Below are 12,518 nucleotides of genomic sequence, written 5' to 3' on the forward strand. Positions count from 1 at the left end.
TCTCTCTTGCTTGCTCTGATTCCGTAATAGAAAACTGTTGCTAGGAAATAATAGCTCAAAAGGATTCTGTCAAGGCCCATATTTAAACCACACGCATGCTCAACATCTACCTTTTTCCCAAACTACTATTCAAATTATTTCTTAGAGTGGGACAAATGCACCAGGGGCAGACATTAAAAATGCAGCTGACTTTAAAAAACAATACATTATTTCTGATTTTAGGTGGGAAGAAGAGGAGGGGGAAACTCTAGCATTTTTAAAAATGGTACTAAACATTGGTTAGTGGCTTTGGCAGTTTAAGAAATGAAAAAGTATAGTTTTTTTTCCCCCAGAGAGACTAAGTACCCTGAGAGTAAGTTGAACGTCCAGTTTTGGGAGATTAAAAGCAAACGATAATTAACTTTTTAAAGAAAACCATGCTTCTACAACACACAAGTTGCAGAAATCCAAACTAGATGTAGAAAGATCATACATCACAGTTCCTGATTTCTTACCTGTCCTAAACCATAAGTTTAGAAACTAGCATCATCACAAATCTACCACAGTTAGGACATAGTCTCTTGGGAAGTTTTGTGCAAATCCTAATGAAACTAGCTGTGCCTTCCTAAGAATGCCATATGTTGTGTGGGTGTGTACATTCATTCATTCATTCTGTAGTTTTCTACTCAGATGGAAAACCCAATGAATTCAATGGGGTTTAATCCTAGGCATATACAGGACTGCAGCCTTCTTCAAGATGTGCTGCATAATGTTTAAAAGACAATTCAGTTAGCAATCTTCTCCAAAGAAACATGAGTTCCTTGACTTGAATTGTAAAAAAAAAAAGTTGCTGTTGAAAGTACTTAAAATAGTGATATAGGAGAAATCCACTGGGTTAGATCCAAATTAGTCTTACTGAGGGAAGACTTTTTGAAATCAATAAAACCTAAACTAGTGACCTGTCAATGAGTGTATTCTAACTGATAATTTAAGTGTGGCTGAGTGCTTCCCCCATCAAGCGTTGTGCATGAATATAGTGCAAGAATGCTCTGTATTAGGGAAATGATCCCACTGAATTAATTCCAGGTTGGGCAGAAGAGAACAGAAAGGACAGAGTCAGGCAAGGTGGTGGCATTTAAACTTTACTCAAAACAAAGCTGTTACTTCCTCATCAAGCATGTTGCTGGGTAGAGAGGCTTTGAGTACTTTCAGTAAAAGCAACTGATACTTGATTAGTGGCAACTTGATTTTGCTCTTAATAATCATGTATTGAACAAGTTTTATTCCATCATTTGCATAAATAAGTCGCATGGGCTGAACCTTAATACTTATTTCTCAGCTAAATAAATTAGAAAAATTAACATAGGACAGCCTCCTCCAATCTGATGTCCTTGAGATGCGTATTGTACCAAATGTGTGACTGTTTTAGACATTCCAAAGTAGGATAATGATACAGGGATTATGCATTAATTCTAGACCTTGAAATTCTCTTAGTTGTAGAACTAACAATCAACTATTCTCACCCAGTTCCTTTCTGCTACTGATAGGGAGACGGTTACTGTTTTTGAAGCATAGGCCACAATAAATAAATAAAGCCATAGTGTCTTCACATATCATCATGCTAACCTTTGCCTTGGTTTAACTATTTTGATGAACAAGACAGAATGAAGCCAGAGTAGATCTTGCGTGTGCGAGATGGGCGATGACAAAATTTGAAATAAAATGTGAGCAAAGTCATAATACTTGTTTGGGCAGATTGCTTTTCCTCACCTTTTTATCTTTCGCTGTTTTTCATCTGTGCAAATTTGTTAGAAGATAGATCAAGATGCAAAAATCTACCAGTAGTATGCTAATAAACCACAAGAAATTGGCTGGATTCACATATTGTACTAAGTCACTGTTAATCTGACTGCAGTTTGTTGAATAAGCGATAGTAGTCACGTTTGCCCATTGTAGTAGACCAATAATAGACAACTTGTATCCTGGAGTCCACATTCATCCTCTCCAGAATCCATTTTGCACCTTTCCTTAAATGTCTTCAGATTGTGCTTCTGAAGTTTGGCTGCAAAACAAATTAAAAGCCTCACACAGTGGAGTAAACTGAACTGAAGGTTTAGAGCTGGTTTGCTGGTAGGGGTTGGGTATATTTTAGGGAAAAAATGAAGTTCAGTACAACATTATCTCAACCTTCTCCCCAAAAGCAGTCCTAACTCTTCAGTCCAGTTTACTTCAGTGTGTCAGTGGCTATAACTGCCATGGCTCTTAAAAGCCAAAAAAGTGAAAAGGAGGAAAAATCAGAAGAAAAAAAATCTCCTGTTGCAAGAAGGTTGCCAACCTCTTTGCTAAACTATAAACCATTATTTATAAACCACAGCAGCTAGTTTCACAGGCTAACCCAGGCTGAATGAATTACATTATGGGTTAGGGCAACGCATGAACCTAGTCTGTGTGTCCCTGTCTGCACATCATATTAGACCATAGGAGCAATGAATAAGCCAAAGAACCATAGTTTCATCAATGGATTACTTCCCTAAAACAGATTATAGTTCATTCACTGACCTTGTTTATATATTACACTATGCTAAAACCCAACCAACCAACCACACTGAAGTTGTATTCACACAATACACAGAAAGATGAAGTAGCTAACTGCATTTTAGTGTGCGGTACAAGCCCAGCCTGTATTTTTAGTTTATGGTTTTTCTCTATTTTTCTATTCTCAGAAAACAGTTTAATTGAACAAACTTTGGTGCAAGTTAACTAGGGATAAGTACGTCATGTAAATATAGCCTATGGCTGCTTGCAATCTCACCCAGTGAAATATTTCCTCATGCAAGCTATGCTGAATTTCCCTCAAGAACTCCTAAAGCTCCTATTCATTTTAACAGGGTTGTACTTATGCAGAAAAACATATGTGTGAATATTTCCCTGATTCTGTATAATGCCCTGTATAGGGCTGTGGAGCTTCTTGCTGCAGCAGGCTTACAGAAATGCTTCTGGATTTCTGTCAGTCTGATTACTTTCTGAATAGGTCTGCGAAATGGAACTTACTTGTATGGCTCTAATTTGATGAAAAATTGTCCAAGGAGAAATATCATTTCATTTACTTTGTACGTTCTGAGTTAATCTTCTTAAGCTTATTACTTTGAGAATAGTAACCAAGGTTGTTCATGATTCTATGTCTGTGCATGTAATTGCTAGTTAATCAAAACGATCAGCAGTTAACTTCACATATTAGCATTTTCATTACACGTTCATCAGATCTGAAAGAATCTAAGCTGAATTGTGCATTATGTGTTTATTTATGGCTACTAGACTGAAACTGTAGAAATATGGATAACCATTAGATGGCACCTAAGAATTAGAGTTTATCATTATCACTTTGCTGTCATCTAGTGGTCATCTGGATTTTTGCATCCCAGATCTGGTTACCTTAATTTATTGTTGCCATAAACTGTGTAGTCAGTGGTGTGTTTAATATTAGTACAAGGCAACATTAAAAAAAATGAAGTTTTCACATTGTAACATGATCATCTACAGTGTACTGTCATATAGCAAAATTGACCTCTAGAGTAAAAGCAAGAAATTAATTCAGTTCCCTCTAAGAAGAATGTTAAGTTAGTTCTACATAAAATTACTCTTTGAATGTTTAAGATAAGCATCACACTGGGTTGCAGAATAACAACATGTGAAACATACGTCCTGTGCAAATGTAACATTTTAAAATAATGGTCCTTATCTGCATAAATGCTAACTTTTGGAAGCAAATTTACTTGACCTTATTATATATCTTGAAAGCCAGTTTAGTGTAGTGGTTTAAGGCATCAGGCTAGAAACCGGGAGTCTGTGAGTTCTAGTCCTGCCTTGGCACAAAGCAGATGGGTGACCTTGGGCCAGTCGCTCTGTCTCAGCCCTAGGAAGGAGGCAGTGGCAAACCACTTATGAAAATCTTGCCAAGAAAACTGCAAGGACTTGTCCAGGCAGTTGCCAAGAATCATAAACAATTGAACGGCAGGAAAATATCTATCTATCTATCTTACAACAGGAACATTCAACTGATGAATAGCCCCTGTGTGTTAAACATAAATGAAGAAATAATGGTGCAGTCTAGTCAGCATGCTCACAAAGTCGGCTGAAGAACTGGTATGGAAAGTCACATTTTGATGCAATTTGGGGAAAGCAAATATCATAAAATATTTGGACTTTTCAGGGTTCAGAATCCAAAAGTGATTTTCTTCATCCCTACCAGGGGTCCCTGCAAAATAGGGTAAAAAAGCCAAAATGGCACCCACAACAAAGTTTGATCACAAACTTTGTGATCAAAGTTCTGCCTGTTTTTTATAGGCAATGCACTGATATACCATCACAGCTGCCATCCTACGTTTTTTTACCATATCCTGCAGACACCCCTATCCCTAATGAGCTTCAGAATTGTGAAATAAGAATGGCTGTTACACTTAGAAGGTCTTGAATTCAGTCCCAACCTATTTGTGTTTGCTGGGAAAGGCCCCTATTTGAAAACTTTGGAGACTTAATGCCAATCAGTGCAGATCATGTCTTTCCTGAGCTAAATGAAACAATATCCTTGCTTTGCACAAGTCAGCTTTCTAAGTTACTTTCATGTATCTGTGAAATGTGCATTGTGCAAGCCATTTTTAAAAAATGTACACATTTAGGATTTTTAAAAGCCTACCTGCTCATCAGAATTTGTTCAGTTCAGCCTATAAACCAAACTTTTTGTCCCAATTTTGCTACTCCTTGCCACATGGCGAAGGGACGCGGTGGCGCTGCGGGTTACACCGCTGAGCTGCCGATCGGAAGGTCGGCGGTTCGAAACCGCGCGGCGGGGTGAGCTCCCGTTGCTAGTCCCAGCTCCTGCTCACCTAGCAGTTCGAAAACATGCAAATGTGAGTAGATCAATAGGTACCGCTTCGGCGGGAAGGTAACGGCGTTCCGAGTCGTCATGCTGGCCACATGACCCGGAAGTGTCCTATGGACAACGCCGGCTCTAAGGCTTAGAAACGGAGATGAGCACCGCCTCCTAGAGTCGGACACGACTGGACTTTACGTCAAGGGAAACCTTTACCTTTACCTGCCACATGGCATAATGGATGAGTGAAGTGTTGGAAGCCATTGATACTACTTGAAACCCTATCAGCATCTGATAGAGCATTGTTTCTCAACCTTGGCAACTTTAAGATGTGTGGACTTCAACTCCCAGAATTCCCCAGCCAGCATGGGGAATTAATCTGGAAGTAAATGCAGACTCACTTGGCTTCAACACCACCTGTTTGTTTCCCCCTTTCCCACCCTTATTTCATGAGTTTTTGAGAACACAAAAGCTTACATGCTATATTGAGACACTGAGCTGATCTAGTAAAATAATATGGATTTTTGAATTATTCTTATGAAGAACATAAACTTTTTTGAATTAAGAGACATGATTCATGCTTTGAGTTGTGGGTAGGAAATACCATGCCATTTCACAGTATGCTTTTTGGTTTTTTTAACATTTTGCTACTTTCTTAGTGGATGAACAGAACTCAAAATTCATCTCTCATATCAAACTTCTTGAAGGCTTAAGTCAAATTTCAGAAACCAAGTTTCTTGGTAATCTATCGCTCACTGAAGGATTGGGGTTCAGTACTTCAAAAAAGGTCTTCCTCACAAAAGTCTGTGCCATGTTTTTATGCCTATTTTATACCTTCTGTATTTTGGTGCCAACCTCTACTACATTACAAGATTGGCAGCCAGGTACACATTTATGCCTAAAGAATACACATTTTGTTCACTATCCATTTAACATATACCTTTAACAGACCAATTCTACTAAGGAAATGCTCAGCAGAATCCTTTTCATGTGTTATAGATGCACTTGGTTCTATTAACTGCTTTTTCAGCAAGTTACCTATTTGTACAGGTTTTGACAGGCTACTTGAGTGTTAGATACATATTTTTTTCTTCTCCTGTCAGTTATTTGTCTTAAATTGTTCTAAAGCACAATCCTATATATGTTTATTTAAGATAAATTCTACTGAAATTTGAATTCAATCGTATTTGTTCCCAGATATGTAAAAAAAGGATTGATCTCAGCATTCTTAGTGACTTTGTATAGCTTGGGTTGTATCTGCTTAGCTGACCTGGATATAATTTGTGACAGAAAAGTAGGATAATATGAATGCTAATACATATAGACAAAACACAGTAGCCTTCCATATATTTCTGAAGTTTGGAAGATATATACAGAGTATTGTATAGTACTGAAGAGCCCCAGTGTGTGAGTAGGGGTGGAGTGAGGGGTCGTTGTTAGAGAAGTACTTGTATGGTTTAGTTCTTCATTTGCTAAGTCCACTTAGCAGGCTTTGAATACTATGCAATTAGATTTGTATGGACAGAAAATGCAGGCACTATTCATTTCTTAGCTTCTGGCAGCAAAAAATCTTGAATCAACCCTGACAGTAACACTCCACATGTAAATAACACATGAATGCACCAGGATATTTTGTATTTATAAATGTGCTCATTCATTATAAAACAGAAGTGGACAGAATTCAAACTTGTGAAATAACTCCAAGATGGCATGGGGCCACGTTATTTGCAGGACTACCTCTTTCTGCTCTATCTAACCTGTTCCCATCAGATGCGGCAGGAGAGGCATGTTATGGGTCTCATTCAATAAAGAGTAAATCTTGATGGGACCCAGAAAGAGAGCCTTTTTTGTCACTGCACCTGCCCTGTGGAACATCTTCCCCCAGAGATCAGATTGGCCCCAACCCTGTTGACCTTTTCCCAAATCCCTCCATGGCTGTGGTCCTAGGCTTTGGGGTTGGAATGTCTATTGGAGCCTATTAATTTGTTTTGTTGAAATATTTGTATTATATCTGTATTGGTGAAGTTTTTTTTAAAAAGAAACTTAAATTTATCTCAACTGCTAATTGTCTATTTATTTTGTTTTTTGTTATTTTTTAAATTGTTGTTAGCCACCCATAGTCACTTGTTTGAGATGGACACCATAAATGAATAAATAAAGATCCACCAATCAGAGACAAATGTAAAGTACCAGCTGAGCTTAGATGTGGGGACATTGATGCAAAACTATAAATAAAGAAGTTGAATTCATTGAAAGCTTTCCAACCTAATACCCTCCAAATGTGTTCAAAATTGTACCTCAAAGCCAGCCTTGGTAGGAAATCTTCTTTAGTTCTCACTTGCATGTTGTTCTTGTTACTGTTGAACTGTTGGGAATCAGAATAATTTTACTTGCTGTTGTTGAACTATTGTGAATCTGCAAATCATCAGAAATCTACTAATAGATTCCAATCTACTGCAACATTAAAGCAAAACTTTAATGAGAGCCAGTTTGGTCTAGTGCTTAAGGTGCTGGCCTAGAAACCAGGAGCCTGAGAGTTCTAGTCCTGCCTTAGGCATGAAAGCTGGCTGGGTGACCTTGGGCCAGTCTCCCTCTCTCAGCCCAACTCACCTCACAGGGTTCCTGTTGTGGGGAAAACAGGAGGAGGAAGGAGTATTAGGTATGTTCACTGCCTTGAGCTATTTATAAAAATAATAAAGGCGGAATAAAGATAAATAAAATAAATAAAACCTCACATATTTGTTGCACTTCCCTCTTATGAATACCTCTAAGAAACCAGTATTTTCCATTTCAATTGATGATAAATGTCTTTTGTGACCCCATATCCATCATGGTACTGGGAGTGGCATAAGCACAGGAGGTAATTTTAATTTATTAGCACATTACCACCAAATCATTTTTTTGCTTTTGCTTTTGTTATTGCTGTAAAAATACCAATTTACAGGGGAAAAGTAAGGTTAGTACTATCACAATTCACAGATTTATGGGTGATTGAATTGTCTGGACCCAATTCAATTGAATTCTCAGCCAGAAAAAACTGTCTCTGTTTTTCTTAATGAGTGACTTATCCTGGGAACTAGATGTAGAGGGCGCAGACACATTAATTTTCTCCAGTGGCTTTTAATTTAATCAGCCATGGTAGAGCACACAATCACAGGAGTGAAATGGTTCTAGTCTTTTCTGTTGAGTCATATCTATGAGGTAAGACTGGGGGATGATAGTTCAATAACATATATTTGACCTGGGCTATCCCATAAATTCTATCTTTATTTTACTTAATATCTACATGAACTTGCTGGGAAATGTCATCCAGAATTTTGGAGGAAGATGCTACTAATTATCTGTATGCTAGCCTGAGAAGTCAATATCCATTGCTCTTTGAATATTAAGAAAACAATCAAGAACATTGAAAATTATCTGGTCTTGTCAATGAGATGGATGAAGATGATTAAGCTAAGGCTATAACGTAGATGGCATTGGTCACTAGAAAAACTAGGTTGCGGACTGTGATACAAGCTTTCCTAGAAAATAATGTGCTATTTTTTTCATGAAAGATCAGGTTGGTAGCTTGGGGATGGTTATGATCCTATGCTAGCTTTGGAGTTTCAAAGGATTATATAATATTATATATATTATAAGTTTGCAGAATTCCATTTACTGCATAAACAGCAACCTTCCTTTAGTCAGTTTGATTAGCAACAGTTATATATACACCGAATGCATCACTTTTAGACATGCTTACTGTGTATCTCTGAACATTTCATACTTTATTTGATGCAAAATTGACAGCTGGTCTATAGACTGGTAAATCATATTAAGAACATATTACGCCAATATTGAAAGATCTGTACTGAGATGCCCGTTGTTTCCCAGGCTTAGTTAAAACCACTCTTTAAAGTCTATCTAACACACCATCAATATCACAAATCTAATTGTGAAGATCTGCAGGAAGAGATCTTCTTGTCATTCCCAAACTTTGAAATGTGCTCCCTTCAGAGTATGACATTTACTTTTAAAAAATGTCGCTGTGCTTTTTTAAAAAAGTGGCCTTTTAAATTGCTTGCAGCTGCTTTTAATGTTTTAGGATAGCTTTGTTCAAGTTTCAACAGATTCATCATTGTCTAATTATACTTTTATTTTGTATTTATCGGAGACCATCTTGCTGTTTTTGCAGTACAAATATTGATACATAGCAAAAAACAGTAAAAAGTAATTTGCATCTACCTTTCATCTGGAAAACCCAAGGTTGCTTATGCCTGCATAGCTCTGCCTTTTATTCTCACACTAAACTCATGAAGTAAGATTAAGCTGAAAAGTGTATCAGAACTGCCCAGTGAATGTTATGGTTGACTGGCAGTAGAAATCAGGGTCTCCTCAGTTCATGGATATCATAGGTTGAGAACTTGATGTAGAAAGTATAGCCACATTAATTCTCTCCGGTGGCTTTCAGTATCTTCAGCCATGGTACCCTTCAGATTGCTCAGTAATCTTCTCAGTCTTATTCTGATATTTTAATTATTAAGGGATACTGATTGTTAGATAAGCAAACTAATAGCAGACAACCTGCAATTATTCCCAGAGCTGCCTCCCAGTTCTGCTCCTCCTTTGTATCTGCAGCAGAGTGAGTTAAGAAAGTTTGCGTTAAAAGACCTGTCAACATTTCAACCAGTTACTGCTGGGAGATGTCACCTCCCAGCAGCTGTTATGTAAAATCAGCTCTCTGCCAGTGACCAACACAACTTCTGATGACCTAAAACTAATGCCCTTAGTCTTGTCCTCTCCATGGATAAACGTCCTTTATCCTGTTAGATTGCAGCAAATTATGCAAATTTGCTTAGTTAGCTACATTCACAAAATTGCTGAAAGAGATTATCTCTAGTTTTTAATCTTGTTTTAAAACAAAGCTTAATCATTCCATCACTGAGGGGGAGGAGGGACCTCACAATCTGACATTTTAATTGCTTTAAAAGAAGTACCCTGAACATCCATTCTGTGTTCTTCGCCAGATGATAACCAAAGCATGTGCTTTCTTTACCTTATCCTAATACCAAGGATGGTTGCACTTGATTTGTACAAAAGTACCATGTTACTGAGAGTTTTGTTTTCAATCCAGTTATTAATGACCCTTAACAAAGATTTTGCTTCATTCGCAGCTGCTCTACCCTTGTTCAATATTTCAGCAAGGTACTCAACATAATCTAGCCTTCCTTTGATAATCAATTGACCAGTTCAAACTGCTACATTATAAATCTGAAATTAATACGTATCTCTATATCTATATCCACAGATATCTCCTAATTTTGGTTAATGGCCAAATATGCAAAATAATTCCCTTTTAGCAATGAGTCAAAATTATCATGTTGGCTACTTCACTGATCCTGCTAACCCTATTCTCACAGACATAGCCACCTTGCTTTGCTGAAGGTACCAGTGGAAGTGTTTTCTGTGGAGGGAGGAGAGTTTTTGAAATAACCAGATGAGTCTTGCAAAAGCTAAGGCTGCTTTAAAGACTCAAAAGGGGATGCTTCATTCACATTAATGTGTGTGGTAAAACAACTGTTCTTAATGTCTTGCACATCCTGTTGAAAAGGTTTTGACAAAAATAGTTGTCTTTTTTTTTTAGACGTCCAAGTACACAATGTCTTCAGGATTAACCAAATTACAATTTGGACAGGGCAACCTGAATTGCCCCTTCCATGTTCATTAAACATTACAAAGGAGACAAATTTGCCTCTGCATAGGGGGCCTTTGGTTGACTATCTTGAAGAAAGTGTTGTAGAAATACTGCTTCAGCATATGCCTATCCTGCCAGCTGTTTTGGTCTTTCTTCCTAGGACTTAATTTCTAGTCCTCTGCTTATCTTTGTTGCCCTTCTCTGATCCTGCTGTAATTTCTCTGATATAAGGTGTGGTGCTCAGAACTGCACTAGATGCTCCTAACCCAGTGTTTCTCAACCTTGGAACCTTTAAGATATGTGGACTTCAACTCCCAGAATTCTCCAGCCAGTACCGCCTGAGGAATTCTGGGAGTTGAAGTTTACACATCTTGAACTTGCCAAGGTTGAGAAACACTAGTCTAACCAAAGCAGAACAAAGTGTAATGATTATTCTAGTAATCTGAAAATTCTATTTCTGTTGGTAACAGCCAAAAATTACATTTGCCTTTTCCTGCAGCCATATCACACTGCTGGCTCATATTCAGTTTGAAACCAACTACTGTTCCAAGGTCTTTTTCACAGGGTCTAGTACCAAGCCAGATGCCCTATACTTAACTTGTATATTGGATTTTTGTTTCCTCTGTAAATAATTTCAACTTTCTCTCCATTCTGTTACTTTTAGCTCATTCCTCCAACCAATCAGGTCATTTATTATTTTATTCCTGTCTTTTAGTATTCCTGTCATTTAGTATTTTATTCCTATAATTGGGGATTATATATCCCAGCCAGTTTTGTGTTATCTGCAAATTTGATTAGCACACCCTCCACTTCTTCATCCAAGTCATTAAAAAATATTGAAGAACCATGGACTGATTACTGAATCTTATGTCACTTCATTTGATACCTGTCAGATCTCTATTGATGAAACATTTTAAATACAATCTTTGAGCTAGCCATATATTTACTTTTCATGCGATCCATCCCACACTTAATTAGCTTGCTAAGCAGCACATCATGGCGTATTTGTTTATTGTCATCTATGGAGTCCTTGGTGCTCTCTGAGCTTGGTTGTTTGCTTGTAGATGTTTCATTTCCAGACTAGGTAACATCATCAGTGCTAGTGGGTGTGGGGTTTATATACAGTAGCTTGCCCTGCCAGTGTTGGTGGAGGTATGGTTTTCTCCTTGGTAGTTCCTTGATTGTTCTCTACTTGAATGTTTGTCTGGTGTTAATCCCTGCTTATCAGGGTGTAGGCTGCTGGAGAGGGTGTGTTCTGGTCTTTCTTTTTCTTAGCTTTTATATTGTCTCTTTCGAATGGTGTGTAAATGTGCTTTATCTCTATGTGTCTATTGATGGCTGACATGTCTGAATGCCAAGCTTCCAGGAATTCCCTAGCATTTTTGGATTTAGCTTGGACTAGGATGCTCAGTTGAAACTATGGCTGAGTCTGTCCATGTGTTGTGAGACTGAGGAGTTCTCACTGTGTCTTCTGCTAGCTGGTGTTCATGGATGCGCTCTGCTAGTCTTCTGCCTGACTGTCCTACAAAGTGGCTGTTATAGTATATTGTAGACAACTCCTGTCTTTTCTTCTTGGGCTACTGGGTCTTTTGATTTACTTAAGATGTTTTGGAAGGCTTTAGTTGGTTTCTGAGATGTTTTGATGTATGGTATACATGTTTTTAATGTACTGTCAATTGTTTATTGAAGTCAAGGTATTTTATGTCATCAATATTCCCACAATCTACTAAGGAAGTTATCCAATCAAAAATGAATTAACATTAGCCTGGCAAGATTTGATCTTGACAATTCCATGCTGATCTAATTACATTGTTTTCAAGGTGCTTACAGAATAAACTCTTAATTATCTGCTCTAGAATCTCCCACAGTATCAGTGTCAGGCTGATTGATCTACAGTTCATTAGATTTTTCTTTCCCTGCTACTTGAAGATAGGGACAACACTTGCCCTCCTACAGTCATCTGGCACTTCACTAGTCCTCTAGGATTTCTCAGAA

The sequence above is a fragment of the Candoia aspera genome, chromosome 4 (genome assembly GCF_035149785.1).
Source record: "Candoia aspera isolate rCanAsp1 chromosome 4, rCanAsp1.hap2, whole genome shotgun sequence".
NCBI classification, from domain to species: domain Eukaryota; kingdom Metazoa; phylum Chordata; class Lepidosauria; order Squamata; family Boidae; genus Candoia; species Candoia aspera.